Genomic DNA, 15,257 nt, shown 5'->3' with positions numbered 1-15,257 from the left:
TAGAATAACCTTATAAGGAGAACATAAATCACTTATCAATTACATTTATGTATATAGATGAAAAACTCTATAAAAATATGAAAAAAATGGGTCCATCAACTTATATAAACAAGAATAGTATCTCATAATCAAGTAGGATTTATTCCAGGGATGCAAGCATGGTTCAATAACAGAAAATCTATGAATATGAATTTTATAAAATAAATTATAAAAACTATAAGCTTGTCTCTACGGAGTGAGACATCTTTGCAATATCTGGGTCTCCTTTCTCTTCCTCAAACACACCAGTTAAATTCTTCTTTTACAGTCTATTCACTAATCCTACAATCTTTTTAAACTGACTGAAAAGACCCTTTTCACTGACCTCTACCTGGAACTTACCCCCATCTCCTAATATCTGTAAGGCTAACTCCTGCAAATCCTTCATGTCCTTGAACCAATAAAATCTCAGTGAGACCTACCCTGACCACTCTATTTAAAATCTAACTCTACCCTTTTCCTGGGACCCTCCTCAAAGTCAGGGGAACATAAACACAGGGGCCTTAACTTTTCACCATGTACAAGTTCATAGATTGAAATGTATTCAATGAGCAAGTATCACTTTTGTATTTAAATTGTTTTTAGAAGTAAGTATAAAAATCATGGAGCCTATAGAATATGTATATATCAGTGAGATTGTGCAGCAAATAAAAGGCAACTCATATATTTATACAAAACAAATATCATTAAATATTTTGGTTTTGGATATTTAAGTAGCTATATAGACTAATGCTGAGCATAGTACCTGACACACACAAAATGTTTTAGAGACATAGTCTGCTATTATATTAAACATTATAATAAAAGAGCAACTTAAAAACTTAGTGGTTATAATCAGTTCACAGAGGTAGGGGGTGCATTTCTCTGTCAAAAAAATGACAGCTTGTGTTGGTATTTTTACTTGCCAGGGCCATTTAGACTTTATCTTCAAAGTGCAGAAACAGCAAAATTCAATCATTTTCTACATTGTCTTAATTGCTTTACTATCTTAATCAATTAGTTAAAAAATGATTTGATTACTTTGGCCTTTTTCAATTCATTTAACCCATCCTCTACCTATTAAGACATCAGAGAACCTACTTTCCTTGCATCTACCTCTCAGCTCTTTATCAGTAGTATGAACAGAACAGAATATTCAGTGGATATTTTGGCTTGTGCAGACTTTGGTTTCATAAAAATTTGGAGACCATATTTCAAACAACATTTGGCATGGAGGACATTAGAATAAACAATTGTATTACGATGCAAAAAAAAAAGATCCTCACAATATACTCTATTGCACATATAGCAATATGAGCAAATGAATTAATATAATCTTAGGATGTGAATTGTTTTCAATTTTTTTTTAAGTATTGTAGTTTTAAAATCATCCTTTAGTAAATGTTTGAATTATTTTTCTGAACTCTAGTGCTACATCTTTGGAAGTTTTTACATAATATTGTTATTCTAAGGGATTTGGTTTAAGAAATTAGGTAGAAATGCTTGGTGAGTCAGATTCCTTCTCTCATCTAGTCAAAGAGAATACTCTTTTCCTTCATGTGATCTTTTATCAAATTTTAAAAATAATAAGTATAATGTTAATTGCTTGAAAGCAAGTATCAATTTCAGAAAGTGATTTAGATAGGGACAGGTTTTTATTTTTACAATATCTAACAGATGCCTTCTGACTGTATGACCTTGGACAATCAAAGCTTCAGTTTTTTCTTTGACAATGTTTGGTAATAACTAGACCTACATCACAGGCTTGGTGTAAGAATTAAGAAGTATATATTCATAAAATATTGAAATTATTCTGTACATTGCAAAGACATAATTAACATTTAATGAATCTTGTCAATATTAGTAAATACAGTATGGCCAGAAGCACTAGTCTACCTTAACTTGTAGTTAATTCTTCCAAGTTCTGTTTTTTTGTTTTTTTTTTTTCCTTTCTGTGTGCTGCCTCTTCCTCCCACACCAATACCATGTTGGCTATTTTGCCCAATAGTGAAACAGAAAGAACTCTGTGATCATTAGCCTAAAATATATTAGCAACTGAATTTTAAATCTCTGAAGGCTCATTGTTGTTAAATTTTAAAAATGGATACATTTTACCTTTGGCTGGGGTTCCCAGACTCTCCTTTTGGGGTCTCTCCATTCTTCCTCTATTTATTGTTTTCAAAGTTGCCTACCACATGTGTTGAGATTCCACTCTTTCCTCCTGTTAAAAATATATAAATTTGTTAAAGGTTTACAAAATAGTATAAACGTACATGAAGTTTGAGGCCAGCAGATCTGAATTTATTTCTCCATTCTGTCATTGAACAAGTTGTCTGACTTTTTGCAATTTTTTTGAGTATCACCTCTCTCTAATCTCTAAATTAGGAAAAATCACCTCATTAATTAGTTGAGAGGATTAAGTAAGATATTATTAAGCCCCAGGTACTTAGTGGGAAGCTTAAAACAATAGTTCCTTTCTCTTACTTCTCTTCATTGGCATTGAGACATAACTTAGTATCAGTCATTATGGAGGGCATCACTCTACAAATATTTTGGGACCTATGCGTATGTATTGGAATTAGATATCAGACATAAGTGAAAACGCATGAGAGAGAAATAATTTTAGTACTTCTTGGTACTACCGTGAACTATTTCTGCCAGCATAGGGATAACTTTGCTTCCCACAGATAATCCTAATCCTGATCATGGTGGACACAGATCTCCTTATTTTCTTAAAATTTTCTCAGTTGTTATTGATAACGTTGGTACTGTATTTCAGTTTCTTTATATATCAACATTAAATATTTGCCTGTCACCAAAATGTGAAGTAAAAAGCAAAAAATTTCTATAAAAGGTTTATTTTGACTGTTTTTATTTTTTCCTGTGGTGCATCTATCAAAGAGCATTTATTTACTTATGGCAGGGGAGGGGTATCAGGGAATCAAATCTAATTTAATTTCTTAACTTTTAATTTTTCAAAGTTGGGATTGGAAGAGAGTCTGAGAAAAAGCTCTCTTGGCTGCTTTAAAAGCTAAGGATTAGTAGCAATGTTCTGACCTGAAATTTAGGTCTTGTGATTTCTTTCCAAGAGATTTTTCACTGCATGAAAAACCTGTCTGCAATGGCCTTTTTTATTTAATTCAATCTTAATTGGTTGCGAACTGTAAAAATCTAAGGGATTGTTAAAAGGCCTCAAAGTGCACAAAAGTATTTTTAAGAGTAATATTAATAATCTGGAAGTGAAAAATGTACTTTGCTAAGTTACTTAACCTTTTACCTACGTTCTAGGTTCATTTTGCATTTCTTTTAAATTTTGAATGTTTCAAGGACGGAAAATTTCATCCCTAGAGCATATGCACTGTTTAGCGGACAGTTCAGCCATTTTCAAAAGCAGGCTAAGCTTTGTGTTCAGAGATGTATATTTTAGGAATTCTCCACGTGGCTTAATTATGATCATGCCTTGATTGTCAGCAGAGGTAAGTCAGGCTTCATCTTCTAATGAGACCCCCTGGAAAAGAGTCGGCTGCTGAGGCACCAACACACCATAGGTGAGGGAGGACCAGCTTTCTAAAACGGCCTTTCATAACCTGGAGGGAATCACTGAGCGCTATCAGGCCACCGCCTGACGGAGAAGCCAATGCCCAGAGGCTTTTTCTTTCGCAAGAGATGGAAATGGCCGGCTTGTGGAGATAGGTAGGGAAAAGGGTTCTTCGGGTCACCCATTTTTTTTTTTCTAGTCCCATTACTGACTCTTAGAGAATATTCACATGGTGCCAGGTAGCACCATGCCTATTATTATTCTCACCGAGGCAAAAGTCAGGGGCGGGTAACTGGTGTCCATTCTTTCGCTTGAGTGGGTTGAGAAAGACGGGATGGCTGGAGGAATTTGTTTTGTTTTGCTTTGGAGCGGGCTTCCTCAGTTGCATCCCGCATCGGGCGGGCACAGCCCTGGGCTCTGGGAAGACGCCGCTGGGCAGCCGCAGTGGCCGTTGCATCAGTGGGTTTTGGGGCGGGGAGGTGCGGAGCTCAGCGGGCTCTCCTGGCTACCCCTCCGCGCCCCGCCGCCGCCCACAGCTTACCCTTCTCCTCTGCAGCCCTTAGGCGCCCGCAACACGGGCGGGCCGGGCACGTGGGCGCCTCCGTCACACCCTCACACATACACACACGCGCGCGCGCACACACATACGCATGCACACGCGCACCCGCACCCGCGCGCCTGTATCCCGTGCTGTTTCCCTGGCAGACACACAGGCGCTCACGAGTCTCTCCTTGCCAGCCTGCAGGGCAGCAACCCCCAAAACCCAGCTCCTGGTCCCATCTTAGACAAGAAGCTGCTTCTCTGAAAACAGCTCCTCTTCGGCCTCCGTCACAGCCACCTGGACCCTACCCTTTCGCGACTGCTGCTGCTCCTGCCAGGACGTGGAAGCAGCAAAAGGCGCTTGGTCAAGACACACTGACGGTAATGGCAAGCGCCTACGCTAAGGGCACAACTGGGGATGAGGTGGGGCTCGCCATTAGCCACCCAGGAGCCTGGGCACCAGCACAGGGAGCGAATTGGCAGACGGATGCCGGGAAGGACTCCCTGCGTCTTGGGGTGGGAGGAGGGAGGGCAGCTCAAAAGCCCTGGGAGGGAGAAGCTGGGCTGGGCGGGCAACCTTCTAACTCTGCACCTCTGCACAATCAGGGTGGGGGGCGACAGGCTGCACATGTAAGGGGAAGCACATGGGTTGAAACGTGCCGCCATCCTTCCTTCCCGTCGTGGAAATTACCCACAGCATCCCCAGAGACCTACTTGTTTCCAAGTCAAGTCGGGGTTGGTTGAAGGGTGGGGTCCAACACGGGGAAGTCCAAGAGGAAAGTTGGGAGGGTCGGGGCAGAGAGAGGCGCGAGGTGAATTGGAAGCTAAACCTCGTGCAGGTGGGCGATGGGGTGGGGAGAGCAGAGAGCTTTATTCCTCGTTCGCTTCCGTTCGCTTTTGCAAAGGCTGAAGGCGACTACCGAGGACAGAGTGTTTTCACGTGACCACAGTTCCCTTTTGCTTGAGGTATCCTGTGATAAATGGCCCGAAAGGGGGCCTTTCGCCGTGCGAAAGGCACGTGGCTGCTGGAGAAATCACGGCTCCTGTGTTTCTGCGCACCCGGAATTTGAGAGTGTGGCGGTGAGGGTGGTGCTGCTGGGATTGTAAGAAGATGGGAATCAGTTAGAAACCCAGATCCTTTCTACCTTTCTTTCACTAGGCTGTTCTGTGTGTGACTGGGAAGAAGACGGTATTGAGTACAGGGAAAATCTTGCACTCTAACGTAGCGCACCAGCGTGATACATAAGAATGAATCAAGACGCCCGAGGCGTTCGGGGGCCAGCATGACCCACCCAGTGGCACAGGCTGTGGGAGCGGGAATTATTTTCCCTGAGCTGAGAAGCAGCATTTGATACGCATTTGAGGAAAGCAAAGCTCCGAGGCTCGCGCTCTCCATCCTCCCGCTTTCCCTTTCCATCCTCCCGCTTTCCCTTTCCATCCTCCTCCCTAGCTGGGAAAGGCTGGAGTAAGACGGGGCGGGGTCCGGACTCCGGCGCAGTGACGTAAGCAGTGTTTGGGTGCTTATGCAAATGAGTCTGCGACCGTTTCTTCTGGTCTTGCCATTTTCCCCTCCAGATCTTAAAGGTAGACCCAATCTTAGTCTGCACCATCCTTGCAGTTCACTACTTAAGACGTATGGGAAAAATGAAGGATTTGCTTTATATGCTGCCTTTGGTCTCCTCATAGCCCATCCTGTAAAAGCTATTTTCTACCTGTCAATGCCTGATTGCTTTTCCGCGACACCAGCAACAAAGTGTTTGCTTTGAGGAATTATTCTCTGCAGACACAACCCTCATCAAGCCCCTCACCTACCCAGTCTCATTTCTGCAAGAACAGTGCTGAAATAGACCTACTTATGTCTTAGGCACCTAGTACTGGGCTTGACTTGTACGTTCTTAATAAATGCTTAATGATGGACTAAATTTTTTTTGAACAGTGTCAGGTTTTGAAGGGAAGGCGAGGGTTAAAGAAAGACACACACACACACACACACACACACACACACACACACACACAGAAAGGAGGCGGCTCAACAGCAAATTCAGGCTTTCTGTCCAGCATAAAACCTACAGAAGTGGGGGACCCGGCTAATGCCAGAGCCCGCTGCCACTTACAGGCTGGGTCAATTTAAAGGTATGGGCAGAAGGGGTCTGAGCAGTATGGCTTGCTGCCCGGCGGGATATTGATAAGATGCTTCCATGGAGAGGCGATTCTGGCCCTTGTTCTGGCGGAATGTCGTTCTGGTGTTCAGGGTGTTCTTGGACCTTTGTCCAATAAGATATGATAGGGATGTCTCTTTAGTTGGGCCTTTGTCCCCCTTGTGGACAGTTGGTTAGACGGGATGTTTCTCACAGCTCAAACCCCTGTGAAATGTTTCGCTTTGACCAAGGTCTGCAAAACAGCAGGGAGCTTACAGCATGGTGCAGTTTGGACTAATAAACAGTATGTATTTTTTTCTTTCATATTAAATTCAAGATATTCGACCATCAAAATCTGGTGATTTTATTTTTGTGGATTGTTGCCTTTTCATGGAATCATCAATGATCCATGTGTATTTGTTGGAGTAAAACATATCCCAACAAATTTAAAACAGAATTTATTAACCATTTTTCTCCAAATAAAGCTTTCTCAGTCTTTTTTTTTTTTTTTTAAGGATGACAGGAATTAATAGGATTTTTAAAGAAAGATAATACTTTACTGTTGATAAGCTTTTTTTTCTGATTGCACATTATATACTTGATTGAAAAATTATTTTATAATTCTAATATAGTTAACTCAAGATATAATATTTTAATGGAATAAATAAAAGCATTTTTATATGTTTCTAGGAGATAAGTAGTCTATCACTGAATAAATATGAAATAATACAGAATCTTAAAACTGGATAACAGTTATGAGAGATGCCAATAATCAGATGAGATGCCTTCCTTACCACCTACTGAAACATTTAAAATAAGTCAGACTAGTTACTAAAATCTAAAGTCCATATTCATAGTTATTACCTTACCCAGTGATCATAGTTGAAATTGTAAATATGCTTCTCCTATCATAAAATAAAATGTGTATGTGATAGGTAAGATATTTGCATCCTTTTTAACTCTGGATTATATCATCTAGGCAATTCAATCATTGACTTAGAATGGCAGACCCAAAAGAGACCTTGGTGGCTATCAAAAGCTCCTAAAAACTTTTCTTTCATTTCTCAGTGGACCTCTCAGCTTGTGGAAGAGTATGTGTTAATTCTTTATTACTACATACATATGCATGATAGGATATATTAGTATATTCCTATGCAGCTCTGCAGAGTAGATTTTGAAATGGTTTCTCAGCAGATGGTATTAATAAAAATCCACAGGCATAGTTGGATACATGAACAACATTCAAGGTTACACAGCAGGAATCGTTAGATTTATTTCCCCCTTACTTATAACACTACTCTTCTGGCAGTCTTTACTAAATAATTTTTGATATATTTATCTGCTTAAGTATTAACTTTGACCAGTAATTATCATCTCTTTTTCTGTGGACAACAAGCCCTAAAAATAAACTGGGATATAGGGCAATTTTAAATGCATAGTATCACTTGACACAGGGCAGAGTTGTAAGTTGTGTTCAGCCTTGAAGGTCACTTTATTTCCTTGTGATTAATGTGCTAAGGTATCTTTTCACATAAGATTAATTGATTTTTATTTTTAAATAGGGTGCATACTTTGGGAACTTTTTCACCTATCAGATTGGCAAAGATCAAAGAGATTATTTGTTATACAGAAGAGGGCAGAAGAAAGCGGGTACTCTCATGCATTGCTGGTGATAGTGCAAATGGACACAATTTTTATAAAGGGCTATTTGGTAATATTTATCAAAACTATAAGAGCGTCATACCTTTTGATCAAGCTATTCCAGTTCTAGAAGTTTATTCTACAGATATGGAGATGCAAGATATACAAAGTAATTTGTTGGAACATTGTAGTAGCAAATTCTCAGCGGTGATCTAAATATATGGTATACCTATACCAAGCAATATCATACAGAAGTTTTTCTAAATGAAGCTATTACATTGAGATCAAAAGTTTCGAAGAATTTATTTGAGTGAAAAACTAAGAGGTAGAATTATGCACATCGTAATTGTGTAAAAAGAAGCAGATTGGGGGCTGGTGGGGAGAAAACACATATTAGCTTGAATATATAGAGAGTGTTTAAGTGTGTATACACACACACATATATATATGCTAGTATATACAGAAAATATTTATTGAAGATTTTGATTACTTATTGGGAGGTACAGATGGTACAGTATATTCTAGGGAGAAAGGGTAGGAAGATATATATATTTCTTTACTCTGTGCCCTTTAATATCATAGTATTCTGTATTCAAAATATAAATACATAAAATATTTTAAAGTGAAGACAGAGGCAAATGAACACCTTTGGTAGAGTTTTATTCATTCATCAGATGCCATGGAATTAGTAAGGTACAAAAGTCAATGAGTATTTTGACGACTCCCTGATTTTTGTTGTTGTTTCTGAATTTACAAGAAAGTTTCCTCTTTCCAGAGTTTTAGTAATAAAATTATATTGCAGAAGCATATTTAGTACTTGATTCAATAAAGTTAGCCAATTATACCAGCCAAAAAAAAAGGCATAATTTTAGGGTATTAAAAAAGTCTTAAATTTGAGATGGGAGTTGAGTCCCATGTAGGTGGTAAGAAATAACACAGAGTTCTTGTAAGCTCTTGACAATATAACATTGTGTCATAACATTTACACAATATATATAACATTTTGCAAATATAACATTTTGTAATAACTACATGAAAACTTCCTAATCAGAATATTGACATTGATACGTCAAGTTACAAAAGAGTTCCATCACATAGGGATTGCCTGTGTTGGCCTTTTATAACCACAGCCACTTCACTCCAGTTCCCAGGCTCTCCTTAACTCCTGGCAACCTCTAATCCATTTTCTCTGCATCCTTGCCAGAATTTGGTTGTCACTATATTTTGGCCATTCTGATAGGTATATAGCAACATCTCATTGTATTTTAAATTTGCATTTACCTATTGGCTAATAATATCGAGCCTCATTTCATGTGCTTATTTGTCATTCATGTATTATATTCAATGGAATGTCTGTACCTATTTTCTTATTTTATTTATAATGGTGGGGTATTGTTTTTTTTTTTTTCCTCCCGAGTCTGGCTCTGTCTCCCAGGCTGGAGTGCAGTGGCGAGATCTCGGCTCACTGCAAGCTCCGCCTCCCGGGTTCACGCCATGCTCCTGCCTCAGCCTCTCCAGTAGCTGGGACTACAGGCGCCCGCCACCACGCCCGGCTAATTTTTGTATTTTTAGTAGAGACAGGGTTTCACCGTGTTACCCAGGATGGTCTCGATCTCCTGACCTCGTGATCCGCCCGCCTCAGTCTCCCAAAGTGCTGGGATTACAGGTGTGAGCGACGGCGGCTGGCAACAGTTGAGTTTTTTTTTTCCCCCCCCGAGACCGAGTCTCGCTCTTGTGCCCCAGGCTGGAGTGCAATGACACGATCTCGGCTCACTGCAGCCACCGCCTCACTAGTTCAAGAGATTTCCCTGCCTCTGCCTCCCTAGTAGCTGGGATTACCGGCGACTGCCACCACGCCTGGCTAATTTTTGTGTTTTTCCTAGAGACGGGGTTTTACCATGTTGGCCAGGCTGGTCTCGAACTACTGACCTCAGGTGATCCGCCCACCTCGGCCTCCCAAAGTGCTGGGATTACAGGCGTGAGCCATGGCACCCGGCAACGGTCGGGTTTTAAGAGTTCTTTTTTTTTTTTTTTTTTTTTTTTTTGAGACGGAGTCTCCCTCTGTCGCCCAGGCTGGAGTGCAGTGGCCGGATCTCAGCTCACTGCAAGCTCCGCCTCCCGGGTTTACGCCATTCTCCTGCCTCAGCCTCCCGAGTAGCTGGGACTACAGGCGCCCGCCACCTCGCCCGGCTAGTTTTTTGTATTTTTAGTAGAGACGGGGTTTCACCATGTTAGCCAGGATGGTCTCGATCTCCTGACCTTGTGATCCGCCCGTCTCGGCCTCCCAAAGTGCTGGGATTACAGGTTTGAGCCACCGCGCCCGGCCTTAAGAGTTCTTTATATATCCTAAACACCAGTCCTTTGTGACCTTCAAATATATTCTTCCATTTTTAAGCTTTTTTTTTTTTTTTTTTCCCATCCTCTTAATAGGTTCTTTCACAGAGCAAAAGTTTCAAATTTCGAGACCCAGCTTATCAGTTTTTGTGTTGCTGAATCCTGCTTTTGTCATGTCTAAGGGTTCTTTGGTTAACCCTAGATCTCAAAGATTTAATCTGATGATTTGTTTCTTAAAGTTTTATATTTTCCACCTAAGTTTGTGATTCATTTTGAATTAATTTTTGTATAAGGTGTGAGGTTTAGGTTCAGGGTTATACTTTTACCTAGGGTTGTCCAATTATTTCCAGAACGATTCATGGAAAGAGCTATTTTTTTCTCCATTGAAATTGCTTTGGGACCTTTATCAAAAATTAATTGGGCATATTGTGTGCACTTCTTTCTGGGTAGCCTCTTCTGTTACATTCATTTTTGGCTATCCTTTCACCAACCTCACATAGACTTCATTACTGTAACTACATAATAAGTCACGAAATTGGAAAGAATCATTCCTCCCACTTCATTCTTCTGTTTAAAATTGTTGTAGCTCCTCTAATTTTTTGCCTGTTCATATAAATTTTGAAATAATCTTCTTTGTAGAAAAATGTCACTGATATTTTGATAGGAATTCTTTTAACCATATATCAATTTAGGGAAATCTGACATCTTTCCTATGTTGAGTTTTCTAACCCATGAACATGGCATGTCTTCCCATACATTTAGATCTTCTTTCATTTACTTTATCAGCACTTTGTAGTTTTCAGCAAAAAATGTACCATCCAGGTTTTGTTACATTTTTGTGTAATTATGTCAGTTTAATGATTATAAATGCTATTGCATTTTTAATTTGTGTCCACTTGTTTATTGCTAACATATGGAACTATAAATGATTTGTGTACGTTTACCTTGTATTCTGTGATTTTTTTGTACTATTATTCTAGAAGGCATTTTTGTAGGTTCATTAGAATTTGTAATATAGACAATCAGAATGTCTGCAAAAAAATTGAATACTGTATTATTAACATTCATATAACATCCTTGAAATGACCAAAAAATAAACATGGAGAACAGATTAGAGGTTGCCAGGAGTTAAGGAGAGCCTGGGGACTGGAGCAAAGTGCTTGTAGTTATAAAAGGCCAACACAGGGAATCCTTATGTGATGGAACTCTTTTGTAACTTGGCTGTTCTTCCTGATTTATGTGACTTATACATAAATTTGTAACTTGACTCTTCTCCTTTCTTGATTTATGTGACTTATACAGTTAGCTTTCTGTATCCTTAGATTCTGCATCCACAGATTCAACCAATGCAGATGTGAATCTAATACTTGTGGGATGCAGGACACACAGATGAATGTGGGACTTGAGCATCGGAGGATTTTGGTATTTGTGGGAGGTCCTTGAACAATGCCCCTTGGACGCTAAGGGGTGACTGTATTTCCTTCTCCTTACCTTATGCCACTGCTTAGAACTTCCAATACTATGTTCAATAAGAGTGTGAGAGTAGACGTTTTTGTCTTGTTTCTTATCCTGAAGGAAAAGCATTTAGCTTTTCACTGGTAAATATAATGTCAACTGTAAAATTTTTGTAGATGCTGTTGATCAAGTTGAGGAAGTTTCCTTCTATTTCTAATTTTTGACCATAAATGGATATTGAATTTTGTCTTTTCTGGATCAATATAGTCACGTGATTTTTCCTCTAGTCTGTTATTATTGTATATTACATATTGATTTTTGAATATTGAACCAACCTTGAATACTTAGAATAAACCCTACTTGGTTATGGAATATAATTTTTTTATACATCGCTGAATTCTGTTTTCTAACACTGTGTAAAGGAATTTTGTGTCTATATTCATTAGGAATATTGATCTGTAGTTTTTTTATTTTTTACTATGATCTTTGCCTGGTTTTGGTATCTGAGTAATACTGCTTTCATAAAATGAAATTCAAATTATTCTATCATCTTCTATTGTCTAAAGAGATTGTGTAGAATCGATGTTAATTCTTCTTTAAATGTTTGGTAGAATTTTCCAGTGAGATTTCTTTTGTGACAGTTTTAAAATTATGCATTCAACTTCTTTATTAGTTATACAGCTATTAAATGATCTATTTCTTATTGGCTAAGTTATGGTAGTTTGTGTTTTTTAAGGAACTGATTGGTTACACCTAAGTTACTAAATGTATGTGTGTAGAGTTTATGTTAGTATTCTCTCATGGTCATTTTGATGTCTGCAGATTTTGCAGTGATAATTCCTATTTCGCTTATGATTTCCAAGATGCCTTAAGCATGAAATTGACTATATGCATCTTTACATATGATTCACTGAATGTGGCTTGGAAAGTTAATACCTATTTTGTGGTTAAAATAAAATCACTGTGTGTATTTAAACACCTAAACCACATATCCTCTACATAGATCTAGCCACATTGTGAAGATTATTGGACAGTATTTTAAATTTCAGTAAAGTTTGTTTAATTTTAGTTAAATCCAATACATAATTAATCTTATCCATAGACAAATGTTTCAGGTATCTATTGCTACACAACAAACCATTCTACAACATAGTGTCTTAAAATAATGACTTTTTAAAATCATTATTCTGTGAGGTGGTTGGGCTCTTTTGGATGGTTCATCTGTTCTGATTGGTGTTACCTGGCAGTTCAGCTAGGGTTGGAATATCAATACCTTTTTTCCTATGTCTGGAGCTTCACCTCAGATGATGGTTGCTTGAGACTATTTCTCGCTCTCGCTCTCTCTCTCTCTCTCTCTCTCTCCCCCCCTCTTTCCATGTGGGGTTTTAGCAGGAGAAGTAGACTGTTTTATATAGTGCCTAGCTTCCAAAAGAGGGAAAGCAGAAACTGCTGAGCTTCTATAGCCTTGGAACTTGCATAGTTTCACTGCTGCTGCCTTCTGGCCAAAGCAAGCTCAAAGTTAACCCAGATTGAAAAGAAGGGAAAACAGCCTACTATAGCAAATAACTATGAAAGATCCAATAACATTTTATAAGGATTTATGAACAAATAAAACATATTCAGTGCCTTTAAATTATTATTTTTAGAAAACATAGTATACATTAGTTTAAATATGCCTCCTAAAGATTGGTCTAGTTCCTACTCCCTGACATCTGTAAATGTTACCTAATTTGGAAGAAAAGTCTTTGCAGATAAAGTATTTGAGATGAAGATATGATTTCAGAAGATCCAGATGGGCCCTACATGCCATGACAAGCATCTTTATAAAAAAGATGGAGAAGGATATTAGACTGAAGTAGAAAGAAGTAGGCAATCTGACCACAGAAACAGAGAATGGAGTAATGAGGCCACAAACTGAGGAATGCCAGCAGCCACCAGAAGCTGGAGAAGGCAAGGTTCACACTCTCCCCTAGAGCCTCCCGAGAAAATACCGACCTGGTAACGCCTTGATTTTGGTTGACTGAAACTTATTTTGGATTCTTTGGTCTCTAGAAGTATGAAAGAATACATTTCTGTTGTTTGAGACATTAAATTTGAGGTAATTTGTTAAAGCAATCTTCAGGAAATGAATATAATGCCTAAGTCTGAGGTGTTCTTAATATGTTAATAAAACTTTGTTTTAAAAACTTTTTCTCTACTTCAGAAATCTTTAAAAGAATTTTGAAAGATTGTCTGTCTTTGGTTCACAGAAGTCAACAAAAATATACTCCAATTTATGGAAATTGCTTTATGATTATAATTAATTTTGAAATAATTACAATTTCACGGAAGGGTGCACATGGAGGTCTGTGCACGATTTACTTGACTTCCCCACCACTTTAACATCTTATATAAGACACAGTACTATATCAAAACCAGCATATTGATATGGCAGAATCCACAATATGTCTATGTTTATAGCTCTATGAAATTTTATAAAATGTGTACCTTCTTGTATCCCTTACCACAATGAAGATAGTAACCTGCCACTCTTTTATAAGCACACGCACTTACCGTCTCTGTCCCTAACTCTTCAAACCATGGATATGTTGTTCATTTCTATAATTATGTTATTTCACAAATGTTATATAAAAATTGTTATATATATATTTCTTTGAAATTGGCATTTTTATATTGTTTTCACTGAGTATCATTTCCTTTAGGTACATGCAAGTTGTTGCATGTATCAGTAGTTTTTTTTAATGCTGAGTAGTGGTTCATGGTGTGAATGTAGCACAATTTAACCATTCACCATTAACCAAATGCATACTGGATAGTTTCCAGTTTTTGACTATTATGAGTAAAGCTGCTATGGACATTTGTATACAAGTTTGGTAAGTCTTTTTCTTATTTTTCTGTGATATATCCCTGAAATATAGTTGCTGGTTACTACGAGAAGTTTTTACTAGTGTTAAAAGTAACCAAGCTTTTTTTCAGAGTGACTGTACTATTTCACATTTCCACCAGCAACATATGATTGATTTAGTTTCTACGTGTCCTCACCAATATTTGGTATTATTACTTTAAAAAACAAAGTTTAGCCATTCTGGCAGGCATGTTATTTATAGTCCACCTTTTGGGGAAAAAAAAAATATATTTAATGAAGGACAAATTGTGACTTGGTATCGTTATTTGTAAAAAAATTTTTCCTTTCCTTTTGATTGGTTCTGTAATTTTTTATTTTATAGCTCATTGTAAAAATTTTATGTAGGCCGGGCGCGGTGGCTCAAGCCTGTAATCCCAGCACTTTGGGAGGCCGAGACGGGCGGATCACGAGGTCAGGAGATCGAGACCATCCTGGCGAACACAGTGAAACCCCGTCTCTACTAAGAAATACAAAAAATAGCCGGGCGAGATGGCGAGCGCCTGTAGTCCCAGCTACTCGGGAAGCTGAGGCCGGAGAATGGCGTGAACCCGGGAGGCGGAGCCTGCAGTGAGCTGAGATCCGGCCACTGCACTCCAGCCTGGGCTACAGAGCGAGACTCCGTCTCAAAAAAAAAAAAAAAAATTTTATGTAAAGGGGATATAATTTGCAAAAAAAAATCATATTTTTC

General features: G+C 38.6%; 1 protein-coding gene across 2 annotated transcripts in view; it reads left to right on the top strand.

The window, feature by feature from the left end:
* The first annotated feature begins 3,378 nt into the window (after positions 1 to 3,378).
* SLC6A15 (solute carrier family 6 member 15) overlaps positions 3,379 to 15,257 on the top strand; it is a 54,967-nt gene continuing 43,088 nt past the window's right edge. Inside the window, exons 1-2 of one of the 2 annotated variants that reach the window (XM_025403615.1) lie at positions 3,379 to 3,494; positions 4,295 to 4,477. The gene's annotated coding sequence lies outside the window, so the exon portion shown is untranslated. Of the gene's footprint in view, positions 3,495 to 4,172; positions 4,478 to 15,257 lie in introns of those variants that run through there. The other variant, XM_025403616.1, reaches the window with a different exon arrangement.

The sequence above is a fragment of the Theropithecus gelada genome, chromosome 11, assembly GCF_003255815.1.
Source record: "Theropithecus gelada isolate Dixy chromosome 11, Tgel_1.0, whole genome shotgun sequence".
In the NCBI taxonomy this organism is placed as follows: domain Eukaryota; kingdom Metazoa; phylum Chordata; class Mammalia; order Primates; family Cercopithecidae; genus Theropithecus; species Theropithecus gelada.
Note: the sequence above shows the minus strand (reverse complement) of the source record. Positions and strands in the feature narration are given on the sequence as shown.